The sequence below is a fragment of the Phascolarctos cinereus genome, unplaced genomic scaffold (assembly GCF_003287225.1).
Source record: "Phascolarctos cinereus isolate Bilbo 61053 unplaced genomic scaffold, phaCin_HiC Scaffold_3;HRSCAF=262, whole genome shotgun sequence".
Classification (NCBI taxonomy): Eukaryota; Metazoa; Chordata; class Mammalia; order Diprotodontia; family Phascolarctidae; genus Phascolarctos; species Phascolarctos cinereus.
Window position 1 is genome coordinate 60,828,608 of NW_027555736.1, and position 26,975 is coordinate 60,855,582.

General features: G+C 40.5%; 1 protein-coding gene and 1 long non-coding RNA gene across 2 annotated transcripts in view; both read right to left on the reverse strand.

Moving 5' to 3' along the window:
• The window catches only part of RASGEF1A (RasGEF domain family member 1A), a 324,421-nt gene that overhangs the window by 244,844 nt on the left and 52,602 nt on the right, over nt 1-26,975 (reverse strand). The gene's annotated exons all lie outside the window — the stretch shown is intronic.
• LOC144456173 (uncharacterized) overlaps nt 20,056-26,975 on the reverse strand; it is a 39,279-nt gene continuing 32,359 nt past the window's right edge. Inside the window, exons 3-4 of the long non-coding RNA XR_013485083.1 lie at nt 25,273-25,368; nt 20,056-20,309 (exon numbers count right to left, since the gene is read on the reverse strand). This is a non-coding gene — a long non-coding RNA (uncharacterized LOC144456173). The remainder of the gene's footprint in view (nt 20,310-25,272; nt 25,369-26,975) is intronic.

The following is a 26,975-nucleotide window of genomic DNA, read 5'->3' on the forward strand; positions in this document are numbered from 1 at the left end:
CTCTTTGAGATAGAAGCTGTAATGTATCCAACCTTTATATGTTCCAGAAGACAATGTGGTGTGGTAGACTCAGTCAAGATCACGTGAATTCAGGTTCTGGCTGCGATGTATACTAGTAATATGAAAAAGGGCATCAATCACTTTGTATGTGTTTCATATTTACTTATCTGAGTGCTTCTCCCCTTCCCATCTGATGTAAGGTTCTTAAAGGCAGGGATTGTTTTATTTTTTTTTTAATGTATTCTAAGAGCCTTGCTCACAATAAATGCTGGTTAAATTGAATTGAACTGATGTTACTTAACGTCTCATGGGCATCTAGGTGGTGCAGTGGATTTAGCATCAGGCCTGCAGTCAGAAAGACCTGAGTTGAAATCCAGCCCTAGACACTTACTAGCTGTGTGACCCTGGGCAAGTCACCTAACCTTGTTTGCCTCAGTTTCCTCATCTGTAAAATGAGCTGGAGAAGGAAATGGCAAACCACTCCAATATCTTTGCCAAGAAAACCCCAAAAAGGGTCACGAAGAGTTGGACAGGACTGAAATGACAACAACAACAATAATAATGAAACCTCTTAGTACTTCTCCCCCAACTCTAAGACTGTAAGGTAAAGATGAATTGCAAATCTGCATTGGAGAAATAAATTTCTATATAAGGAATTTCATATCCTTCAATCAAAAAGGTCTCTCCTAATTTCTAGACCATTGCTCCAAACTTTTATTATATGTTTAAAGCAAGTTGTACATAACAGATTTGTAGTTCCATGTACAATCATCTTTCTTTTTCTACTATGTTATAGAAATGATTGTTTTATTAAGTTCAGAATAAAATAAATAAAATGGGGAAAAAGCTTAAATTATCTTGGGTCTCTGGCATTTTTTTTAACTTTCTATGTCTATTTGTCATGTGTTCCAGATTATGTAGCAAGCTCTTTGCAAATTGGACTATGTACTGTTCTATATCTGTATGTTATATCCCCCTCAGCACCTAGCTAAAGGATGTACATATATGTAACCCTTCCCCATCCCACCCACCCTCCAGGCTCTGCCTTTCCTTAGAAACCTGAGGGCTTAGTCACATAGTTCAGAGAATCCTATAGCTACACTGCCTTGCCCAAAGGTTCCAGTTTCTCTGACCCCACTTGGTCACTTTGAATGGAATTACTCCTCTCCACAACCTCTTCCCCACCTCAACAAAGTGTAAAAACAAGGAGCATTGACATATATTGTTCCCCTTTCCCCCTCTCCACCAGGAGAGATTCAAGATGTGGTGGGATGGGGCAGAGCCGGCAATTGTTACATCAACAAGGCCCACCTTAGCCTGCTGATTGATGATCACTGGGTAGATGGATATTCCATAAATTTCCCTCTTCTCTTTGGAGAGCTCCAAGAAATAATATCTATCTAATATGACAGTCTCCTCAAGCAGCATATCAGGCTGAGCCCACAGATCATTGGCTAGGTCCAGGTTAGTCTCAACACCTTCTTTAGAGTGTGGCTCATACATAGTATTTTCCTTGCTGAGTCTTCTGATGGTTGCCATGGTTTTATATAGAGTTTTCAGGTAGGTGCTCTCCTAAGAAGATATATCTTTTAAAAGTGTGATGGAAGGGCACTTGATCTGAAGGTGGACGCCCAAGGTTTGAATCAGGGCTCTGCCACCTGTGTGATGTTGGGGAAGTCACCTCATCTCTTGGACTCAATTTCCTCATCTGGGAAAAGTGGGAAGGGTGGTCCATTAAGATGGTCTAGATGTACATCTATTATCTTATGAAGTTATTTAAGTTATACTAGGGAGGAAATCCATGTATCACCAATGAACAAATCAATAAGCATTTATGGAGCCACTTAGTACATGCCAGACATGGTGCTAAGTCCTGGGAATCAAAAGAAAGGCAAAAGCAGTCTTATCCTTAAGGAACCTACAAAGGGTGTTATTCTTCTGGCTGTACTCTGAAACATCACAGACCCATGATTCTCCTTTGGCTCAGGGTGAGCTTGTATATGCTCCAAGGGACTCCTCTTGGGGATTCACAAGGCTGAATCTCTCATTCCCTCCTGGCAATGTCCAAGTTCAAGTATATGAGACTTGGCAACAATCCACAGTTTTTTTCCTCTGACTCACACACAATGAATATTAATAATCAAAGTTCATCAAACAATGTTATTTCAGTTGTTATAATCCAACTGTGCTGGCCTATTTGCTGTTGTTAACATGATGACACTACATCGCCTGACTAGGCATTTGTACTGGCTGTCCTCCAGAGCTGGAGGTCTTTCCATCCATGCTTGGAGTACTTTCTGAACATGCTAAAGCTGCTTTCTGTCATCACCTGTAGCCCTTACTTTCCCTGACTTCCTTCAAGACTCCGCTCCTCTTTGAGAAGGAAGGACAAATAATAACAACAATTCTTAGTTGGCAAAGTCTACCTTCTGCCAGGGTCCGCCTCTACTTCTCCCAAGGCTAATATCACTTTCCCTCTACTCTGTATATTGGGGAGCTAGGTGGTGGTGGGGATAGAGCACCTGCTCTGGAGTCAGAAAGACTTGAATTGAAATCTAGACTCAGACACTTATTAGCTGTGTGACCCTGGGCAAGTCACCTAACCCTGTTTGCCTCAGTTTCCTCTGTAGAATGAGCTGCAGAAGGAAATGGCAAACCACTCCCATATCTTTGCCAGGAAAACCCCAAATGATGTCATAAAGAGTTGGACACAGCTGAACAACTCTGTATATGACTTTTATGTACAATTACTTGTGTTCTGTCTCACTCATTAGAATGTGAGCAGACACTGTTTCATGTGCCTCTCTGTATTCTACCTGCTTAGCTCAGTGCTTGGTACATAGCAAATGATTAATAAATCCTTTTTCATTTATTGAATCTTGCATGATTTTGACGGGTTTGAGAGATGCCTGATTGGATGAAAACCTTTAAGATGGCATTTCACTGTACTGAATTAGGTAATTTTTGTAGCCAACAAACAATAAACACAGTAAGTTAATTATATCTTCAGGGCTCTATGCCTGTCAGTCAATGAAGTGACTGTAAACAGATGACTTGCAGAAGTCTACCAGTTTCCCTCTCCGACCTTCATGAAGGATACCCAACATATGTGTGTAAATTACTTTTAAAGGAATTTTGTAGAGATAGGTGGAGTTGATTATCTTCAGAATCTGTTAGGATAATTGCCTTTGGAAAACTATACAGTTGTTCTGATGACCCTGTGTATCACTGAAACAAAGGTCAACGTTTTTAACATTTATATCCTTGCAGTGATGTTGTATGGTGCAAGCCACAGTCTCTGAAGAACTGAAGTCAGGGGCAACAGAGAGGACCATACTGGGTATGAGTAGACTGAAATAAATTACTGATGAAGATCTGTAAGAGAGAAGTAGCATAAAATAACCCCATCAGAGGATCTTATAACCAGTTAAAGTGATGGGATAGCCACCTAATGAAAGAGAAGGATGATCAGTGTATTAACTGTGTGCCCCATTGGTACCTATGCAGTAATGGGATAACTAGAAGAAAGTCCCTGGCCTTTTGGTTCAACATGGGCAAGAGTCACTCAAGATGGGCAGAGAGGGATGGATTGTGATCTGTGTCTTTAGACGGATCATCCACATCAGTGAGATTATATCTCCTCTGAAGCAGCAAAGTGTAGAAAGAGTAGATAATACTCAGCCAGAGATGCACTCTGATTCCTCATCACATCCTATCCTTCTCCCTCATTGGGCAAAGAGACATACATACAAATTAAGCCCCAGTAATAGCCCTGGGTATCCTACAGTTATTCAAGTTGAATGCTAATACTAATACCAACAATCACAATAATAGCTGACATTTATATAGTGTTTTAAGGTTTACAAAGCACTTTAAATAGATTATCTCATGACCTGAATTACATATAGCAGGCATTCAGTAAATATTGAATGAAGAAATGAATATAAATTAGTGAATTAAGCTAAAATAAACAATGAAAGAAATTAATAGAGTCCCTCCCATAGCAAGGAAACAACAGCCCTGTTATATTCTATACTTATCAGACCCGAGCATTGTGTTCAATATTGCACTGTATATATTAAGCACACTAAAATATTAGTTCATGTGCAGAGGAGGCTGACCAAGATGCCACTAAAAACAGTGCCATATGAAGATTGAAAGAAATGGGCATGTTTGGTATAGACAACTTGGGGGAGAGCATGATGAGTGCCTTCAAATATTCCAAGGCATGTCATGTGGAAGGATTATAGCCCTTATGCTCAGTTCTGAAGTGGGAGACTGAACCATAGGAAGAAGCTTTATGGAGGCACATTCAATCTTAATATAAGGAAGAACTTGCCAACAGTATACACCAACAAAGGAATTGGTGTAAAATAATATTACTGTTACTGTGTATAATGTCTTCTTGGTTGGGCTCACTTTGCTTTTCACCATTTCATTCAAAGAAGAAGCAGTGTGGGGTAAGGGAAAAAATAAGGAAAAAAGAAATCTACACAATAACTTTGTTATATCTTTAAGAGGAATAGCAAATTGTACATAAAAAAAATAGTTTCATTGCAGTCATCTTTTTATTATACTGTTATGGAAATGCTTGTTTTCTTCCACAAATTAAAAATAAAATAAATTTCTAAATAGATAGATGAATTTAGTGCACAGGACCAAGTCCATTTTCTTGTCACCACGAGACTAGAAAGCTTAAGGGTCAAAATGGAAAAAAAAAAAAAAGGAAATAGTGTATTCCTCACCAATGGAAGTGACCATGCAAATGGTGCACAGTAAGTCATCCCAGTCATTGTAAAATGAATTCATGCAGCATATGGAAATTTGGACTAGATAATAGCTAGCTGATAAAACAGATCAAATTTCTATAGAACTGTAAGTTTTAAAAGGACTTTCCATATGTAATTTCATTTGGTCTTCCCAGCAACCCTTTGAGGTATATGTGTAATTCTTATTTCAATTATAAAGATATAAAAGCTGAGGTTGGGAGAGGGTGAGTGATTTGTCCAGCTAGTAAGTGGCTGAAGGAGAATTCAAGCTGGGTCTTCCTGACTCCAAATCCAAAACTCTATCCATTAGACCAAACAGTTGTCTCAGGTGACCTCTTAGGCCATTTCTGGTGCTAAGATTCAGTGATTCTATGATAGAGGGATTAGAAATGTTCTGCTTGTCCCCAGAGAGCAAAACCAAAATCAATGGTTAGAAATTTCAGAGGTGAATTTAGGGTTGGCATTGGGGGGAAAACTTCCTAGAAATTAGACCTTTTCAATTAGCTGCCTTGGAGGTGTGTGTATGGGGGAATGGAGGTGGTATTCCCCATAACTTGAAGTCTTCAAGCAGAGGCTAGGGGACCATTTATTCAATATATTGTAGAGAGAAGGCTCATTTAGGTATGATTCAGGAATGATGGCTGAAGTTCCATCCTACTCTGAGATTTTGTGATTCTTATTTCTCATTGATGGAGCCATGGAGTCTGGATCCAAAAGATTCTGGGATAAGTCATAAAGCCCTCAGACTTCTTCTTACCTCTCTACTCTAGTGATCTTTGGAAGGTCAATGGGATTGAAAGCAATGCTTTGCACTTTGTCCTACTATTTAACATGAAGTGCCTTATTAGATAGTGAGCTCCTTAGCACTGAAAATATTTAAGCAGAGACTGGATGACCCACCTGTTGAGGATGCTGAGATATGAATTCCTGCATTGGTTATAAAGTTGGACTAGATAACCTCAGTGCTTCATTTTAGCTCAGACCTTTTGTAATTCTATGATATGGCTCCATGACACAGGCTCTACCTCTCATTTGGAGGCAAAATACTCATGTAGGTCTCCTAGAGTCTACTATCCTCCCCTAGACAAGCCACATTTGACTCTATCATACTCATTTTTACCACTGGTTTCCTTTAGGGTTAATATGATTAAGGTCATGAAAATTGTAACCCTCTTACAACAAAGCCACTTAGAACTAAAAAGATTTTTTAAATGTCCCCCACTCCTCCAGATTAAGGTCTTAGAAGCAGATTAAAATCAACAGAAGTCTAAACAAGCTATGTTTGCATGTACTTTCTCTTCTACCCAACCAATACAGCTGATTGGAATCAAGCCAAATGACAAGCGTTCTCACCAACTTAAAGCTCCTGTCCATGGGAGGGGAAGCCAGAGAAGTACTTGCCTGAAATGAAATCTTGTTTCAAAGTTGACAGCTGTTGTAAACGTGTGCTGTTAGGCTGTTGGCACAGCTATGATTAAGTTCAGTATGGGGGACAGGGTGGGCAGAGGATGCACAAAGCAAAAACAATGAGTCAGTGCTCACCATCTGGGCTTGGGGGAACCATCCCACCAAAAACACATTCGTTTTTTTTTTTCTTTATTTCTGGTTCCTTGATTGTTTTTCTTTTAAGTGGTTAACTGGTCTTGTCCCAGTGATAGTACAGGGCTCCTTCTGGGACTTTCTTCTCTAGCCTTTTTTTTTTCATCTAAAGAAAGGCAGGAGAGGGAGATGAGGGGATACAATGGAAAAGCGTTGATTAAGCACTTACTATGTACCGGACACTGGAATCCTGAGGATTCAGATACAAACAAGAGAGAGAGTCCCTGCCCTCAAAGAGCTTACATTCTAGGAGATGGTTGTAACTCCTAGTAGAGGAGTAGAAAGGGGGAAAGAACAAGCATTTATTAAGTACCTCCTAGGTGCTAGGCACTGTGTATTTGTAGGTATTTGCAAGCTCTACAAATATTACCTCATTTGGTGGTCAGAAAAGATTGTTAGGATGGTATTGACTTGAGTATTATTCTCAAAGGTAGAGTAGGAAGGGGCAGGGGGAGAAAAGCTATTCATGTGTGGCATGAAAAGGGCTGAGGCATAAGGAATAGTTCTTGGTCTAGGCTGCATAAGGTAAATGTTCATTAATCAGAAACGTGGCAACTCATGGTGGGAGCCTAGAATTGCTACTAGGAGGTGGAGGCTAGTATGCATGGGCATGATAGGATGGAATGGCTGGGGAGTAGTGAGATGGGGGTCTGGGGCCAGGCTACGTGTGGTGAATACTGCCAAACCGAAGGGCAGGGTCCCAGAGTGGGACAGTGGAGGGTAGGAACATGATGTGCAGGTGCCTGTGAAGCAACAGTGTGCTGGGCATGGGGTCAGACAACATATGGTAAATGGTCACCAATCAAAAGCCCAGAGACCCAGGATAGGGGCTTAAAGTGCCTTGTAGGAGGTGGAGGCTGGAAACATGGAGAATGACAATCTGTTGTATGAGGAGACCAAGGAGCTGAAGGGCAGAGAGGGTAATTGTGTGCCCAAGGTCACACAAAGAATGCTGGAGATGAGACTTGAATGAAAGTTTGAATCCAAGTCTTTTAATTCCAGTCCTACAAACCTCAGAAATAAAGACCCATAGCTCTAAAGCATGAAGCTGGCACAACAACATTCTAGACAGGGCTAAAAGAAAGGATCTCAAACTTTGGTCAGGCTGTTATCAGGTTGCAGGGATGAGAGGAGACATAGAACATTTGACCTCTCCAAATTCTTCCGCTGGTGATGCTGAAAGTATCATCTTTCCCTCTTTCATTCCAGACCCCTGGGCACTAGGCTCTGCCTTCCGAATGCCAGGGAAGGAGATAGAAATATTAGCAGGAAAAATAATGCTAAGCTCTTTTATTAATAGATAGATGAGAAATAGATGGATAGATAAATGAAGGATAGATATCTGAGATAGATGGATAGATAAATAGATGAGAGGCATGGATAGGTAGATGTGAGATGGATAGATTGAAAGATGATGAGATAGATGAAAGATGAAAGAGATGAATGGATAGATGATATTTGATAGATGAGATATAGATCCGTACCTCATCTATTTATCTATCTACCTACCTACCTACCTATCTATATCTATACCTCTCTCTCTCTCTCTCTCTCTCTCTCTCTCTCTCTCTCTCTCTCTCTCTCTCTCTATATATATATATATATATATATATATATATATATATATATAATATATATATAATATATCCCATTGTAACTTTATAAGAGGAAGATCTTTGACTTTGTCTTCTTTTCTTTGTAATGAATTGAGTTCTCTGTGTCATATATGGCAAGAATGTGAGTACTTTAAACTTTTTTAAGTCATAGAATTTCAGGGCTGGAAGGGACCTATGAGGCCAACTAGCCCTATATAAGTAGAAATCTGCTCTATAATTTCCCTGACTAGTAGCTATCAAGCATCTTCTCATCTCGGTGCTGCAGAAGAGATATCAAGCAAGAATTGTATCTATCTGTCATCCTCAAATATCTCTGGCACAGAGGTATGCATCTGAGTTAAGAGGGAAAGCTACTTCCCTGGGTCACTCTCAAAGAGAGCATAGCTCTTAGCTTATACTCACCAGCTCCTTCCCACCAAATACTGGTTATACAAAAAACCATCAGAATGTCAAATAGTTAGTAAAGCCACTTAACCAGGCAAACCAATAAACAGAAATTGGAGAAGTTTTTCATAGTAGAATATTCCAGAAAATACACAAGAGTAAATGAGCTCTCCAGCTGAGTGTGACATAGTATCTTAGCTCAAATAAATAGATGCTAGTCTCATCCAAAGGGAATCCTCTCTGGATTGCAAGCACTGGAAATCCGAAGCGTTGGAGTACAAGCTTCTCCTACATATCAGGGGCTCTGTGGAGAACTTGGTGTTTGTTCTTCATGACTGACTCTCGCCTCCTTAGCATCCTCCATCCATGTGTTTCTCCTGAAAACCTATGGCACCAATTCTATAGTATCTAATACAGCCACACAGTATTCTCTCTGCGAATCAGTAGTCATAGCTTCCTTTGCATATGCAACAGCATGCAGAAACTCCCCACCTCCCACCCCAGGCTTACATGGGATCTGGGTTACACATGTTTTGGAGGAATATCCTTGTATAGTTAGAGACTAATCAACAAAATGCTGAGATTAGAGTCAGAGCATGTATTTTAGAGACATATCTCAAATATTAAGAATGGCTTGTCTTAGACCCATAAACTGTTAGGTGATCTAATCCAAACCTTGTTTTACTTATAAGGAACCTGAGGCTTAGAGAGGTAGAATGACTTGGCCAAATCACTGAGAAATAGGTCCAGACCTCTTGCATTCAATTCAATAAGCATTTATAAATGCCTAGTCTATGCAACCAGGATAAGCCATGGTTTGTAAAGTACTTAACACACTTTATCTCATTTAATTTTGTCCTTACAATATGAATTAGATAGTAGAGGCATTATTATTTCCATTTGGAAGATGAGAAAACTGAGGTATGGTGACATTCAATCAGGATTGTACAGCTAGTAAGTATAAGAACTACAAAGTGAACCCAACTTTTCTGAGTCAGTGACCAATATTTGATTGCATTCTTCCCCATAATCTCTTTTACAAGGTGCTCTGGCCTAAAGTACATTTTATAGGAGCTATGGACCAGTTGGATCTATGTCAAGAAAACCTATGGACCTTGCAGGTGGATCATAGAAAACAAACTCTTCTGACCAGAAACTGACATTCAGCCCCTATTCCATCATTTCTGGGGGTGCCTCCAGTAGCCATTTTCATCAGGCTGCCCCATGCTTGCTACATTTCCACAGAAGACCCCGGCTGTAGCCAAAAGCTAACATTCATTTTGGCTCTTTGAAGAAAAGAAAATGAAGGTATTTTTCGAGCGAGAAACAGACCACCCAGGCTTGACCCAAGGGTAAGAAAGTGCTGAAAGATTTATTTTAGTGGTTGTTTTTTTAATGGGAAGGAGAGAATGTGATATTTACAGACCATTCACATTACAGAACCCGAGTGAAATGATGATGACTTTTCTGCAGCTTTGATGTGCCATGCCTGGCTGGTTATGATGGCTTTTCTGGGACAAGTCCAATTCTTGGCTGTAGCTCGGTAACTCAAAAACTAACAGCGGGATATTTCAGGGCCATAAATTGAACTGACACCACGTTTGGGTTATGTAGGATGTGTGTGTGCTTCCCTTTATAACGTGTCTGTGAAAAGCTAAGGGTAAGGTAGGACCTTCTGCTTTCTTGGTGCCTTCCTGCCCCTTTGTGCTTGACATGGTTCCTTAAACCATCCAGCCTTTAGTGAAACTAAATAGGGGATACTGGTGTTCAATGCATTTCACATCTCCCCTATATGGAGCCCTTCTCGACTCTAGGAACCCTATGCCCTCTAGCCACCTGATTCTTTCATGCACATCTTTCTCTTTGGTAGCAGAGGATCCTGAGAAGGTGTTCATAACCAGGTGTTCATGGACTCATAAGGGGTTAGTGAACTTGAATGGGGAAAATATATATCTTTATTTTCATTAACTTCTAATTGAAAGTTAACATTTCCTTAAGTTACTTCAAAACATTATTCTGAGAAGGGGTCCATAGATTTCACTGGACTTCCAAAGGGTTCCATGGTACAAACCAAGTTGAGAATCCCCGATGGAGAAGTGCTGTGATACAATGGACAAGATCTTTGTTGTAGAAACAGTGAACCTGGGTTCAAAACTTGTTACTTATGTGATCTTGGGGAAGTTGTTTGACTTCTCTGGGCCTCAGTTTCTCCATCTGTAAATAAAGGGGTAAACTAAATGACCTCTAAGGTCCCTTCCAACTCTAAATCTATGATGCTTTGGCATATGAATTCATACTGAGTTCTTCATGACTTCATGCCATGAACTGTCTGTCAGTTAAAAGGAGGAAGTTGGAAAGAAATGTTTCCGGGGTCAATAGCATGCTGATGAGAAGGAATTTCTTTCTTGGCACTAGCCTTTCCAACTCCTTCTCTCCTTCCTCCCACCACAGAACCCCCACCCCCAATTAAAAACTTCTGTTCTGTGTCTGTTTCTGAGGTTTGGCATATGAGAGGTGTTTGCTAACCACACGTTAAGTTCACTGACAGGATGGAAGATTCCCATATGATGACAGAAGATCTGTGGGTATGATTGATGGCGTATTGGTGACATGTATAAGAGGCTAGCCACAAAAAGAAAGCCCTTTTCTGCCTAACTGTTACCAACCCAGCCTCTTCTGTGGGATGATATGAGAAAGAGGGGCCCAGTAATGCTCAGGATATAATAGATGAGAATACATCTTTCTGTTATGTTAATGTCCTCCTCTCCATTTGGTGGCCTCACACTGTCTGGCTTCTGAAGCCGTCATCATTATCAAATTAGTTACTCGTTCAATTTTTGAGAATAGAGCTACCAACCCATCCTGACCCCATGAGTCTGGACAGGAATATTAGGGCTGGGCTAAGTGTGTGTGATCCTTCTTCCCTGGGCCACACACACTCTCTAAGGGCTAGGTTACTGTTTCAGGTCTCTGTAATTGTTTTCTCACCAGAGTTTCTCTGTCTCAAACTCCACTGAATTCCCTGGCAGAAAATTATTTATCTTGCTTTGTCATTGTTTTTGTCTCTGCCTCTCTGCATCTTTGTTTCTGTTTCTATTTCTGTCTCTGTCCATCTCTCTCTTTCCCTGGTAAAGAATACTAAGAAATATTGACAATTCTTCCCCTCCCGGAGGACATTAGGTACCTAGGGGGAGATTGATCCTCTTCTCCCTTCAGGGTAACTCAGTGGAGGCAGGAAAGAACTTGAGGACCAGGACTGCTTCATTTTGGCATTTGGACCCACTCACTCCCACCCAGTGCCTAGCACAGTGCCTGATACAAAGTAGACAACAAATTGTGCAAATTGATTTTTTGTTAGGTAGGGCACAGGTCTATGATTCCCTATTGCCTTCAATGAAATTTCCAAGGGAGCCATGGGGCATGGGGGTCACAGTATAGACTTTTCCATTCTTTCTTGGATGAATAATGTCCAGTTATCCTTGGAAATAAGGAAAAAACCCATGTTTTTCTTTTCATAGCTTCTCTTAGGTCCTAGAGATACACATGTAAATCATGTCCTAGGATCAGACTTGGCTATCCATAGCTCCCTGTCATTGCTATGCAAATTAACTCAAACAATGACCCTGAGTTAGCGATCAATATTTTTGGTGCCGTATTAGAATGGATTTTAGAAGAAGAGAGAAGAAACAGACAGACAGACATAAGGACTGGTTGCCCAAGGCCAGGAAAGGAGACTAAGTTTTTTGTTTTTGTTTTTGTTTTTTCCCAGAGGGCCTGCAGAAACTGATGGATCTGGATTGAAGGGATTGAGGAAGGGATGTGAGCCATGGCCATGTTTCTGGGCCTACCCTGTAACAGTTTCAGAAAACCACAGCTGCCTCAGTATTGCCGTGGTGATGGTTATATGTGTAAAAACTAAAACAACAAAAAACCAAAGAAAACCCTCCTCAGATCACAGCCCCTCCTACTGGCCCTGAAAGCCAGAGGTAAAGATACAATAAGCTAATTGTAGAAACACTTTTGTTCTGAAGGAAGTGAGAGAGAAGTCACATGATAGTGAATAGGGAGCTGGACTGGGGTCAGGAAGATCTGGGTTCGAGTCTTGCATTAGTCACTTACTAGCTATGTGACCCTGGGAAAACGACTTCATCTCTCTGTGCCTCAGCTGCCTCATCTGTAAAATGAAAGGGCTGGATTTATGGCCTCAGAGGTGCTTTTCAAGCCTGGATCTATGATACTATGAAGCTTTGAGCTACAGAAGGCTAGAGAAGGCGCTGTGCCCTGAAGGAGGAAAGTGGCACAAGTGGTCTGACTCCCCGCTCACAATACCAGAAGGTACCTGGCAATCCCAAACCCTAAGACAAACTTCCCCACATTAACCCTTGGTATTTTCTCAAGGCAGGTGCTAAAACCAGAATATTTAATTAACCCAGCTTGAGGAACTCTGCCAAATCATTGTATTGAAACAGAATCGGGGGTGGGGTGGATGGCTTTGGGATGCACTTCAGTTGGTGCTTATGGAGTGATTACAATCTCATGAGGACGTATTTATTGAGTGTCTGCTTTGGGCGGTGCTCTCCTAGGTGCTGCGCTAGATCCATAGAACTATAAGGCATGCATCGCGCTGTTAAGAAGCTTACAGATTTATTGGGGAGGGAGAGAAGAGGGAAGAGGAATAAGCATTTATATCGCACCTACTAAATGCCAGGCACTGTGCTAAGCACCTTGTAGATATTAACTCATTTGATTCTCACAACAATCCTGGGAGCTAGGTACTATCATTACCTCCATTCTAGAGTTGAGAAAAATGAGGCAAGTGACTGGCCCAGGTCACGCAGCTAGTAAGTGTCTGAGGCTGGATTTGAACATAGGTCTTCCTGACTCCAGAGCCAGCACAGACTAGAATGGAGGCTTCTTGAAGGGAGAGTGTTTTAATTTTTGTCTTTGTTTCCCTTGGACCTAGTACATAGTAGGCACTTAGTGAATGATTATTGAAGGTAAGAACTGACCAATTCCAGCCAAAGCATACTTTCCATAGATGGTTGTTTTGAGGAGTAGATGAGATAATTGTAATGTGTTTAGCTCAGTGTCTAGAACATAAGAGAAACTGTATCACAAACTATATAAATGTTAGCTATCATTGTTGAGGTGAATTGAATTAAAAGGCAATATATACAAGGCCCAAAGTGCAGGCGCTTTTAAGGGCTTTGGAAGGCCTGGAAGAGGGAGATGTGAGGACCAAATGGCATTCTGGCACCAAGAAGCTTGGAACTCCCTTACTCCCTCTCCTGAGACCATTGCTTCCCCGAGGTACTGATCAGCAAGTTCCTTGACTCTGCCCTGGACACTCTCCAATGGACTGCAAAGCTCAGCTTCCATTTTTGCCAAAACCATCATGGGAGAGATGAGGGGAAAGATTCTCAGTGTTGCTGTGGGGCTTGTTAGAAAAATCAGACTTAAGAAAAAAAGCCTCTTCTCTCTCTGCAAGGTCATCACCTTGAAAATCTCCAGCTACTACTGGAGTTTCCAACTTGCTACTCAGTTCAGTGATTCATCTGTTAACAGGAAGATCACCCTGGCTTTTCATGCAGCAGAGAATCCTGCCAGAGCCCAGGAATGCTCCCCACCATCACAGAATGAGACGATACAACAAGCAAACTGTTGTTAAACATTCTGAGTCATTATGACTACCATCTGCTGGGCTGGAGCCTCACCATGAGGCACCTGTGTGGTAGGGATGGTGGAACCCATCTGTTGGAACTGTGATTTCCATGAGCTCCAGGTATGGTACAGCTGTTGCTCCTTTGTAGGAAGGAATGGGGAGAAACCTGCTTTCAGAGGCTGCCCAGTCCTCTTTTCCTCCATGACCAAGGGAATGTAACAAATAAGTCTCAAGGAACATTTATTAAGCCCCCCACCCCTTTTTGTGCAGGGCACTGTGTTGATGAGTGTGATTAAGAAGAGCGCTGAGCCTGGAGTCAGGAAGACTTAGGTTCAAAGTCTGCCTCAGACACTTTTTACTGGAATGGTTTTGAACAAGTCACTCAACTGCTCTGGGCCTCAGTTTCCTTACCTGTAAAATGAGAAGAGTGGACTAGAAGGCCCTCAGATCCCTTCATACTCTATATTTACGGTCCGAGGTAGAATATCAATTCCTTGTCATCTACATTTGCTTCACCATCACAGCACAATTCCTGACACATAGTAGGTACTTAACAAATGTTTGCTTGTCCAAGGTCACATGGGGAGTAAGTGAAAGAGCTGGAATTTGAACCAATGTCCTCTGGAACCTCAGTTTCCTACTCCAAGGGATTTTTAGGAGCCTCAAAGTGAACTAGTCCTTACCATCAGGCTATAAAATCACAAATTCAGAAGATACTATTAAATTCAATAAACATTTATTGTGTTGTCATTTCAGTCCTTTCAGTTGTATCTGACTCTATGTGACCCCATCTGGGGTTTTCTTGGCAAAGTAATGGAATAATTTGCCATTTCCTTCTGAAGCTCATTGTACAGATGAGGAAACTGAGGCAAACAGGGCTGTGACTTGCCCAGGGTCACACAGCTAGGAAGTGTCTGAATCAGGATTTGAACTCAGGTCTTCCTGACTCCAGGCCTGGCACTCTAGGCACTGCACCACCTAGCTGTCCTTAAGCATTTATTAGATGCTCAGTATTCTTCAGGTATTGGGCCAGATGTTGAGGATATAGAGATAAAAAAACAATTGTTCCCTCAAGAAGCACAATTTACATTCTTTGGTCATAAATGTAGTCCATATCCCTCATTTTGCAAATGAGGAAACAGGAGATCTGAGTGGTGACATGACTTGCCCAGGGACAAACAGGAAGCATCAGAACTGAGACTTGAACCCAGACCCTGTGGTATCTATTCCAGAATGCTTTCTACCATATTCTTTCTATCATTTTCTCTCTAGTTTCTTCAGAATAAGGTATACCAATGGTGTATCTGGGAGGATAGAATTGGTCAGTTCAATTCTTGGCTTAGAAATATCTATTGGTAATACCTTTGATGGCAGCTAGGTGGCACAGCAGACAGAACACAAGCCTGAAGTCAGGAAGCCTCATCTTTGTGAGTTCAAATCTGGCTTCAGACACATGCTAGACACTATATTACGACACATAATCCTGTTTGCCTCAGTTTCCTTATCTGCAAAATGAGCTGGAGAAGGAAATGGCAAACCACTCCAGTATCTCTGCCAACACAACCTCAAATGGGGTCACGAAGAGTCAGACACAACTGAGCAACCATCAAATATCTTCAGTGTATGCTGGGCTCTGCTGTAGGACAGATCGACAAACACAGCCAGACGGGCACCAGACTTTTGTCACTTAGCCTGAGCTGCTCTTTTATTGGATGAGCACCTTCCCAACTTGTCCACCAGTGTCTCAATCACAATCATGTCCCCGGCTCTCAAAGAATTGACATTCCCAGAGTGAATTCAATGCTATTTTTCATATTCCAGTCAGAAATAGCCATGGGGCAAGGAATCCATCTGGAGCTTATCCTTCTTGATGCTGAGAACAAGAACAAAAGCTTTCCTTCTTCTTCTTCTTCCCAAGGATAAGCAGAGCGGTTCTTTGTGAACCTCACTCACATGGCATCTAGAGTCACAGATGCAGCCCGATTCAGCCTCGAGCTCTTCCCAGGCTGAAACCACGGGGAGGACTAGGACAATTTCATCTTAATTTTTAATCAATAATAATAATCTGTACAAGCCTTGTCTTAGAGAGACTGGAGAACTTTAGAGAGAGAATAGCTATTCTGTTGTCAGTGGGAAGATAAGGGAAGGGGCAGATCTTGAACTATATTTTTAAGGGGAAGAAAATGGCATCTAAAGAGCTTGCCTCCATTCAAGGGCACGCAGCACAGAAGCGGCTGAACTCGCCTTCCATTCTGGGCTGTTACACCTCCCCAAGGTACGCTGCTGCCTGCTCTTAGTCTCATAAATCCCTCCCTCGGTTCTCAAGAATCCCTGAGCCTCCGGGTCCAGTATCATCACCAAAAACCACAGCAGATCTACTAAGAGTTGCCACAGACATGACCGGACCTAGAAATAACAATCATTGCATTTCCAATGCTTTTTTACAACACCTATTTGCTTGAATATTTTATCTATCTGAACTGTTCTCTACATTCACTTACTTCTACTTCAGTTTTGGTGTATTTTTGAGTGTCAACATCTCTCTTTGTTATAGTCAAGTCTGGGGTGTTATTATGTATGCCGGGGGCCACTAGAGCACAATGTTACTTATTTTATGTGCTTTGATTTCCTTAGTATTTTGTTCATTCTCTGTATCCAGAAATGTATGCTACATGATTTCAAGAGTGTAGTCAGCCCTGAGGATTGTTGTAGCAATAATGCAGGATCATATGAAAGTCTGGTCATCCTTGCCTGCTTATTGATACCTCAACATAGCGTCATTCAAAAAACAAGAATAGGACCTTTTTAAATTAGAGAAGCTGCTATGTAACTCTTCATTGTTAAGTAACAAAAACAACAAAAATGATGACAGCTTATAGTTAATATGGCACTTTAATGTTTCCAAAGTAAGCAATTAAATATATCCTGCAAGTCAAATCTGAGCAGCACCTGTACTTAAAATACCTGCTTTGCAGGCATATTAAAGAGTTTGATGTTATGTAGCTGGTTTCCTGGGATTCAAGTGCAAAACAACTTTACTTTTACCTTGAAAAAACCAAAATATAAGACCCTGAATTCTTTTGTTGTCCTATTGACTACAGTGGAATTTTAAAAACTTATATTTGAGTGCCATAAATAACCAATAGGAAAAAGCAGGAATTCAAGGTCTTTTATTTTTTCTTTTAAAATAAAAGTAAAATAATAAGCTTATTTTGGGTGCCACCAGGATTAAATGAAAGTCTAGTGCTCTACCCACTGGATAACTCATTCACAAGAGGAAGCTCAAGGACTAGAACAAAACCTCCAGGGTGTTAGGAGTATCCAGGTGAAGATCAGAGGCAAGAAAGTCAGAGGGGCTTAGGGCAAAGAATATAACCAAGTGATGATCACTTATTAAGGTTAGAAACAACCAGGGAGGTCCCCTAACATCCATGTGTGATGATTTATAGATCTGCAGGAGGAAAAACATATGTTGTTGGGCAATGGTCCTTTAAGGAAATTGTCTTCAGATTTGGCACAGATAGCTGCTTCAGGAATCCAGGCAAGTGCAGCTCCCTTTGTGTGGGAGTTGTAGTCACTTCACACTGGGGTAGTTCCCTACTTTCCTGAGGACTAAGACATTTTATGAATTTCTGGGATTTTTGGAAACTTACTCATCACTATCAGTTCAGAGATTTCAATTTCACAAATAGAACTGTAGGACTCACGTGATGCAAATCCAAATGTGACTTTAGGAATGATTTAATACAACCACTGACCTATGAGCAAATTGAGCCCCATAAATGCCTGGTGAGGTCTCTGCCACTTATATTATAGAACTGTGCATTTGTTTCAAGTCTGGGATTTGGGAAATTGCTTAGGTGCCACGTTGTAGGATTCATAACGGAGCCTTCCAAAGGTACCTTTTGACTACATCGAAACTGACATTTATAACATTCTAAGGCAGTGACACTCCATCAGGGCATGTTATAGAAATTAAAGGAGCAGTTTCTAATATGAATGCTGCCCATCCCACAGAGACACAGATCGTGCCAATAATCTCAGCAGAACTCCAGAAATACACACTACAACACTGAAGCTCAGTTAGAGTATGTTCGGGCTTTGGAGGCGAATGCCATCACTCTGCTCACAGGTTCCAGAAGGCATCGTGCAGATTCTGCAAAATAAAGTGCTGCCGCCACTGAGGGAAGCTATGCTTTTCAGAACTTGTCAGAAGGAAGTCCTGGAACTGTCACAGCAATTCAGGTCACCTGGCATCAGGTGATCTTAATTATTCACATGACAGTAAAACCCCAGAGTTATACGCTGCCTAGAAACTGGATGCTTCAGGATGCCATAGAATTTGGTGAAAGGTTCATAAAAGGCTTTGAGCATTGGATAATAATAACTCTCATTTACGCAATGTTTTAAGGTTCATGAAGTACCTTTCTCACAATAATTCTGCAAGGTAGTATAGAAGATTATAGATCTAGAGTTTTAAAAGACCCCAAGGGTCATTTAAACCAAATGCCCTCATTTCACAGATAAGGAAACTGAGGCCTAGTGAGGTTAATGACTCGTCCAACATCACAGAGGTAGGATTTGAACCCAAGCTCTTTGATTTCAGAGTCAGGGTACTTTTCATTGTACCCCTCTGCTCAAGAACACAATTATTCTTGTTCCACAAATGTGGAAAACTGAGGGTTGAAGAGGTAACATAACTTGCCTATAGCTACACAGCTCGCAAGCATCAAAGCTAGGTTTTGAACTCAATATGAACCCAGTGTTGTATCCTGACCCTAAGTTCAATGCTCTTTTTGTCAGAAGCAGATGTATTCACATAAGAATAGCCCATGTATGTAAAGCACCTGATGGAAGTTCAGTTATGGAGTATCAATAATCCACAAACTGATCACAACATTTTCTCATGAGGCCCACATCCAAAGTTGTTAGGGCCACACTGAATTCTTCAGGATTACAGTGATCACTCAACTGATACTGGCAATGCTATTGTGAAGGTGCAGTGGGACTCTGCAGAGAAGCTTCCACCAACCAAACTAAAGTCTGACCTCAAAGGTTCATGGGAAGGGATTGGCTTAACTACACAGGAAGGCATTTGGACCATTAGAACAGCCTGACTATAGGAACTTATCATTGCATTTCATAAGCTGTCAGTATCTTTCCATTTGGATCTAGCCATTGCACCAAATTTACTTGAAACCTAGAAATGTACTATTTGTTCCGAGAGACAGAGAAAGAGAGAGAGAGGGAGAAAGACAGAGAGAGAGAGCAGAGAAAGAGAAAGAAAGAAAGAAAGAAAAAAGAAGAAAGAAGAAAGAAGAAAGAAAGAAAGAAAGGGAGGAGAGGGAGGGAAGGAAAGAGGAAGGAAGGGAAGGAGGAAGGAAGAAAAAAGAAGAAAGAGGAGGGAGTGAGGTAAATAAGGAAGGCAGGAAGGAGAAAGAGAGAGGGTAGAAGAATAAAGAAAGCAAGCAAGAAAGAAAGAAAGGAAGGAAGAAAAAAGAAAAAGAAAGAAAAAAGAAAGAAGAGAAAAGAAAAGAAGAAAAAGAAAAGAAAAGAAAAGAAAAGAAAAGAAAAGAAAAGAAAAGAAAAGAAAAGAAAAGAAAAGAAAAGAAAAGAATAATACAAAGAACCCGGGGAAATAACTGAACCAGATGTCCTCAGCAAAGTTCTTCTATGTCACTGGAGTGCAATTCTATTTGTGCTATTTCTATTTAATTCGATTAAATAAACACTTATTAACACCTCAAATTCTGAGTGCTGGGGATCATACAAAAGTATGATAATTTCCCTGTCCTCAAGGGAATTATGGTCTACTAAGGAGGTGGTGAGAACATGTGGAGATGGCAGGGGTTAAGAAGCACCAATATCTACTATCTGTAGTCTGCCAATAAACAGGCTCAAAGAATCTAAGGGTTCCCACCTCAAAGGCCATTGAGTACAGCCCATGTTGGTACAAGTGTCCTCTCTAATGTATGAACAATTGATCACTGTTGTTCTTACTGGAGGAAAAATCTGTTCAAACCTGTCTGTCCCCAACTTCCTCAATAGCTGTTTTCAATGACAATACAAAGGAACCTAGCTGTCAGTCCTCATGGGATATTCTTTGTTTATCATACCAGCCCGTTATCTCCTTGGGCTTGGACTTCTACTGCTTCATGCACCCTCTGCATTCTGGGACTACATGCACGGTAAAATATTTCCATGATGAGCTGTTTCTAGGCATGCAGGGAGTCAGGTCTGAGCTGGTGGAGGAGTGTCAGCTCTGGGGAAATCAGGTACCTTGAAATATGGAAGAAATGAAGTAGATGATGTATCAAAACAATGTGGAATTTCCTGAAAGCTTTTTTTAAACAAGGTCATCCTTTGTTTATTTCTGTCCCATAAACATTTATTTCATGTGTCCTATGTCCAAAGCACTATACTAGACAATGAGTCATTCTCCCAGGTGTTACTGATCCTATGATATCCTTTTGAAGAAGTTATGGTAAATGGCACCAGAAGGTTGTCCAACAGGAGATGTTTTTTTTTCCCCTCACAGTAACTCATCACCTGATGTCCAACCTTTAAGTCTCCTTTACCAAAATTTCTTCATACTCAGCAATTCTCTTATACCAGACACGGTTCTTTTGAGAAGCCAATAAGGGTATGGGGTCTGGAGTTAGCAAACCTGGCTTCAAAGCCTGCCTGACATTTATTACTTATGTGACCCTGGGTAACCTTCCTGATACTCAGTTTTCTTAGCTGTAATATAAAGGGATTGGACTAGAAGACCTCTTTGTCTCTTCCCTCTCTAGAGCTGTGATCCTATGATCCTTTCCAGCTTGGATGGACCTACAGATCTTATTCTGTGCTGCCATAGACTTTAAAAATTTGGAGTCACTTTCATGTTCCAAGAGGATATCAAAATAAGTCATTAATAAAGGTTGTGAAAAAAAAAAAGAGACAAAACAAGACAGATGAAATCACAGTTTCCAGCGTGACATTCTTAGGTGATTGGGTCAATGTTGTTGATAGTTGGCCTACCTAAGATAAAGAGTCTGCTGTCTATAATATGCCTACTTCTAAAAAAACCCAATGTTTTTCCAATCAACAAGAGTCTGAAGCCTTTCTAGGGCTTTTTTATTTCCAACATGTTTATTTTTCTTTTACAGAAGACAGTCATTGTCAAGCCATCACATCATTACATCATCTGCCGGAGTAAAAGGAGTTCCAAGGCACTGAAAATGCCAGCCCAAGGCTTCTTTCCAGAATGTCAAACAGTTATTGACTTCTGAATCTGTGCTAGTACGTTACAATGAGTGGAAATCATTGCTTCTTATGATTGGCTTTCTACCTTATGGTGTTGGAGAAACACTTAGCCAAAAATTCCAGATGGTGCTGAGGCCCCATTAACTTATTGCTCAAGAACAGTGTTATCTACAGAAGGGACGTGTGCAAGCTATTGACAAAGAAGCCTTCTCTTTTACATCTGGAGACACTGAGTTCTGCCCTTGGTAGTGAGTGGATTGTTTGCACTGTGTATTGGTCATTTGTTTTCCTCCTCAGATCTTTTCTTGAGGATAAGCCTAGATCCTTGGGTTCATAGGTTAAGAGTCTTTGCTCAAGGCTTATGGACAACAAGCTTTTTTTTATAAGCCTGGAAGAGCAATACTGAATATTGATATTATGCAGATTTTGCTATAATAAATAGCTTCCTGATTATTTATTCTCTGCCACCCCCATCAAAGTTTTGCCTCTTTGGGGTAATCAGAATTCATGGTTAACTGAAATAGAGCCCAGATGAGTCTTTGCTGGGAACTGGGTATAGAGGGATTGGCCAGCAAAGAAACTGCCTGAGGAAATCAAGTCATTCACAAGCTGTCAATGTGAGTAATTTGCCCATGAATGATTCTTTTTTAAAAAAAATAGAAAAATTGAATTATTCCAGAAAGTAATTATCATACTACTGTTGGGCCCACTACATGTACCATGCTTGGGAATTGTTTTCTTGAAACATTGGTTGGAAATTAGGTTTGGTGGCCTGGCTTAATTGGGGGGATGGTGCTGGAATTGGAGTCAGGACACCCAGTTTCAAATCCCACATTAGATAATATTCAAATGGGTGAATCCTAGGTAAGGCATTTAACCTCTTAGAGCTCCAGTTTCCTCATCTATAAAATGGAGTTATGATATTTTGTGTTATCTATCTCATAGAGTTGTTGTAAGGGGTGAGGTATATCTCTATCTATCTACCTACCTACTTACCTATAATTAATAAATGAATTGACTATTTCATATAACACAATAAATAATAAACAGCATAATAAATAAAGATAACATAATAGATATAATAAATATAAAAATTTAATTAAATAATGAAATCAATTCATTCAATAAAACTGTAATAAAAATAAAACAAAAAGTTATTGATAAATCTTATTAAGCTATATAGTAAGCATCATCATTCAAAAACAGCTGGAGCCTGTGAACCTCTATGATGTCTTTAAGGTATTAGGCTACCTCTGTTCTGGACCTGGACATGCTCCTTCTTCACAAATAATGCCCCTATCCTGCCTTTGCCTGGAAACTTCCATTTCCCATGCTTGTACTCTCTATTTGAGTTTCAGCAACTCCTTCTGATGACATCTTAGATGAGAAACCAACTCGAGACATTTGATCATCCCATCTCCCCCCTATAAAACCATTGATCTGGGGTTGCTTCAGGGAGCTACCTTGATGTGAAATGACTACAACCCTTGCATCCCTGCACCAAGTAGGAGACTACAGTTGTCTGATTCGTGCCAAATCTGAAGGTGGCCTCTGTGGAAGACCATTGCGAAACAATCCCAAACGATACACCTTCCTCCTCCTGCAGATCTATAAATCATCATACATGGGTATTTGAGGGCCTCCTTGACTATATTTAACTCCAACAAGTGATCGAGGCCTGGGTGTATTTTTTACACTAAACTCTTCTGGCCTCATTGTCCCTGACTCTCACCCTGATGCTCCTAACACCCTTGGGGTTTTACTTTAGATTTCGAGCTTCTTCTTGCAAATGAGATGTTTAGTGGATAGAGCACTGGACTTGGAACCAGGAAGACCTGAGTTTGAATCTTGTCTCAGACATTTATTATACGTTTATGACCTTGAGCAAGTCACTTAACCTCTTTCAGTGTCAGTTTCCTCATCTGAAACATGCAGATATGTTTTGAAGTTGTTAAGGATCACACAGGATAATATGTATAAAGGTCTCTACAAACCATGAAATACTACATAAATGTTAGCAATCATCATCATCATCATCATCATCATCATCATCATCATCATCATTTTTAGTCTGATTTCTTTTGGCAAAACCCTATATTTAGCTATTCTCCTTGACCTCTCCATAGTATTTTACACTGCTGATTGCCCCCTTTTCCTAGCTACTCTCTCCTCCCTAGGTTTTTATAGCTGAGGACTCATCAGGCACACAAGAACAAGTTCTGGATACTGTTCCATATTTTCCAGCTGTTCTTTAGTCAATCATGATGCATCATATTCTTCCATTGGTTAAGCATGAGTTAAATCTTTGAAGTTGAAACCAAGTTGTTTCTCATCACTGCATGTCATGTGGACCACAAATCAAGAATATAACTTGACTAGTGTGGTATTACCATATTGATTCATTTTTTTTTGCTTTTTTAGGCAATTGGGGTTAAGTGACTTGCCCAGGGTCACACAGCTAGTAAGTGTCAAGTGTTTGTCTGAGACCAGATTTGAACTCAGATCCTCCTGATTTCAGGGCCAGTGCTCTATCCACTGCACCACCTAGCTGCCCCTCATATTGATTCATTTTGAAAGCAAATAATTGTTCATAAATATCTGCTTTTTACGCCATGGATATTTCTTGAAATTCCTTTCCTTATCCCCATATAACCTTCCCTTGTCATAAAGAAAAACAATTAAGCAAAACCAAATAATACAGGTATCCAGATGACAGTAAGTGCGACATTCAGCATCCTTGCTCTCCTACTTCTCCACCATAAAGAGGGGTACATTTTATCACATTAAAGCATTTCTTCTGGAGTAACTTGACAAGTACAAAACCATGGTTCAGCTATTGAATTACTGTCAACTTGGATAAGGTAATTTTCCTCCTCCAAACCTCAGTTTCCTCATCTGTAAACTGGGGACTTTGGACTAAGGATCCCCAAGGCTACTTCTAGCTTTGCCATCCTAAGATTCTGGGATTCTAAAAGGTGGCAGTGAAATAAAGCAAAGGGAAACAATTAGACATTTCTCTGATTAAATCATCTGGCTTCAATTTGTTTCACCTGTGTCTCCTAAGGCTTGCCAAAACCACAATGAAAAAAGCCTTCATTCTTCTTTAGTTTCTCCAACTGCTCGAACAGGGCTGCCACGTGTTTCTATATCCATTAGTATAATGAAGAGACAGGCTCATAAAATGTGTCCCATTTATTGGTTATGACATTATGGTAACCAAGAAGGGAGAAGGGTGTTCTGTATATATTCCAAGAGGATTAGGGTATCACTGCCAAAGCTGCTAGAAGTTCCAAATGGGCAAATCAGAAATGAAGCACTCCATGCTCAAGGACAGAATGTGCAGTAGGAAGGGCACAAACAAACAGTCATACTGCCTTGGCAAGCATTAGGCAAACACACTTATTTCTCATTAGCTCCATAACTGGGGTTGAGAGGTGGGAAGGATTGGGGTGAGGAGGAGGGAGATATATCTTAGAAGACCAGAGAACATTCCTCCTTTATTTTCCTTCTGGCTCCCCTACTGCTGGCACTATGGGCACCATTGGTGATGATCACAGAGAACAATGCCCACAAATCCTTTGCCAATCTTAATCCTGATGGGGGATGTAAGGATAAAAATGAATTTTGAAGCCTGTTTTTAAAGATATGCCTACACCTCACATTCACAGAGAAAGTTCTTTTCAAGGCAAAAAGCATTGTCTTCCTAATGAAAAGGAGAAATGATTCCATGAGATTTTTCTGTGACAAGCTTGTTGTGATCCAAATAATGGCATGGTGGTGTGGCATAGTGGAGGGAATGCTAGTTCTGAAGTCAAGAGTTCTGGGTTTAAGCCTCTGCTCAGCCACTGTGTGATACTGGGGAAATAAATTAATCCTTCTGAGCCTCACTTTCCTCATCTGTAAAAGACAATGCTAATAATACTTGAACTAAGAATTTCACAGGATTGTCATGAAGACTATAAACCATAAAACATTATATACATATGATTATTACCTCAAAAGACATAACCTGGTGACTAGAATTATTCATCAGAAGCTTACTATCTTTTATGAACTGACAGGTGACAAATCGCTTTACTGCAGATACGACCTGAAAAATAAAAATCAGAGAGAACTCAACCAATAAACTCTACTGGAACTAGACCATTATAACAGATCAAACTATTGCCCACAATTGCCCATAAAAACTTAAGAACAAGGTTTTAAGTAGATGTCACCATACTGCATACTCATAATCTTCATGATATGTAGAATAAAAAAAAACTTTTGTAATAGAGAACCTTAGTAGAAGAAATAAAACTGATGGGAACAGGATGAGGTGCAAATTCTTTTTCTGTGAACTACTAGAGTTGTGCCAGGTATGCTTTTAGTGAGTTTAAAGAAGATGAGCCTGCCTCATAATGCATTTATTCAATTACAAAAATCAATTATTTTATCTGCCTATGCAAATAATAATTAAAAAATAATTGCAGGAGAGTGATTTGTCCTAGGTCCCTTTCTATCTGAATTCTGTCAAACAAAATGCTTCTTCTTCTTCTTCTTCTTCTTCTTCTTCTTCTTCTTCTTCTTCTTCTTCTTCTTCTTCTTCTTCTTCTTCTTTTCTTCCTCCTACTCCTCCTCCCCCTCCTACTCCTCCTTCTTCATCACCATCATCATCACATCACCATCATCATCATCATCATCATCATCATCATCATCATCATCATCAATAGTATCCTGCCAAGGATACAAAACTGCTTCATTGTTGGAGTGATGATGCATGATGAATGAATGAATGAATGAATGAATGAATGAAAAAAAACCCATTTATTAAGCATTTACCATGTGCCAAGTACTATGCTAAGTGATGATAATACAGATGGAAAAACAAGTCAGTCACTACTCTCAAGAAGCTCCCATTCTACCTGGAGGAAACAATACATGTACAGGAGCATAGCTGCAGGACAGATGGAAAGGACCAGAAATCCTGAGGGTGTAATGGTATGATGTGTGACAGCATTCAAGCTTTCATCTTCCTAGCTATCCAGTGATTGACTACTACATGCCCACCTTATGGTAGCAGTTAGAAATTCCATCTTCAAGATCTATGGGAGAGGGGTAGGCTTGCTTCAGTTTCTCCGTGCAGTGGTATTAAATCTTTAAAGCCTTGGGGTAACATTCCTCAATAAAGAAGATAAATAAAGAATATAAATCTAATGCATTTGTGACTTACCCAAGGTTGTATAGGGAGTTTGTTGAGCCAGGAATAGAAAACGAGTCTCTTAACTCCTAGCCGTGTGCTTTTCCCTCTATGTTACAGAAATATGCCCCCATATATAGATAAGTAGAGGTCATATGAAGTATTCAGTCTTCCAGGTAGGCATGTGGGAGTCAATCATTGGATTGCTAGGAAGATGAGAATCGGAAGCAATTCATGGAAGAAGCAGAGCTGTGGCTGAAGTATGTGGTTGTGTCACTGTTGTTGTTATTTGTCCTTCATTCTCAAAGAGGACCATGACATTGGGAAGGTGATATGACTTGCAAGTGAATTGGATTTAAGTGGGGCAGGGCTGTGCAAAGTCACTAGCCTCACTCTCTCTTTCTGAGCCATCTGGGTCCAGTGGCAAGATATAGATCAGAATGACTGGTGATAGCCCTGGATGCAGTGGGAGACCTTGACCTTTGTAAGCTAAGGTCTTTCCCAGGTTTCAGTTTGTC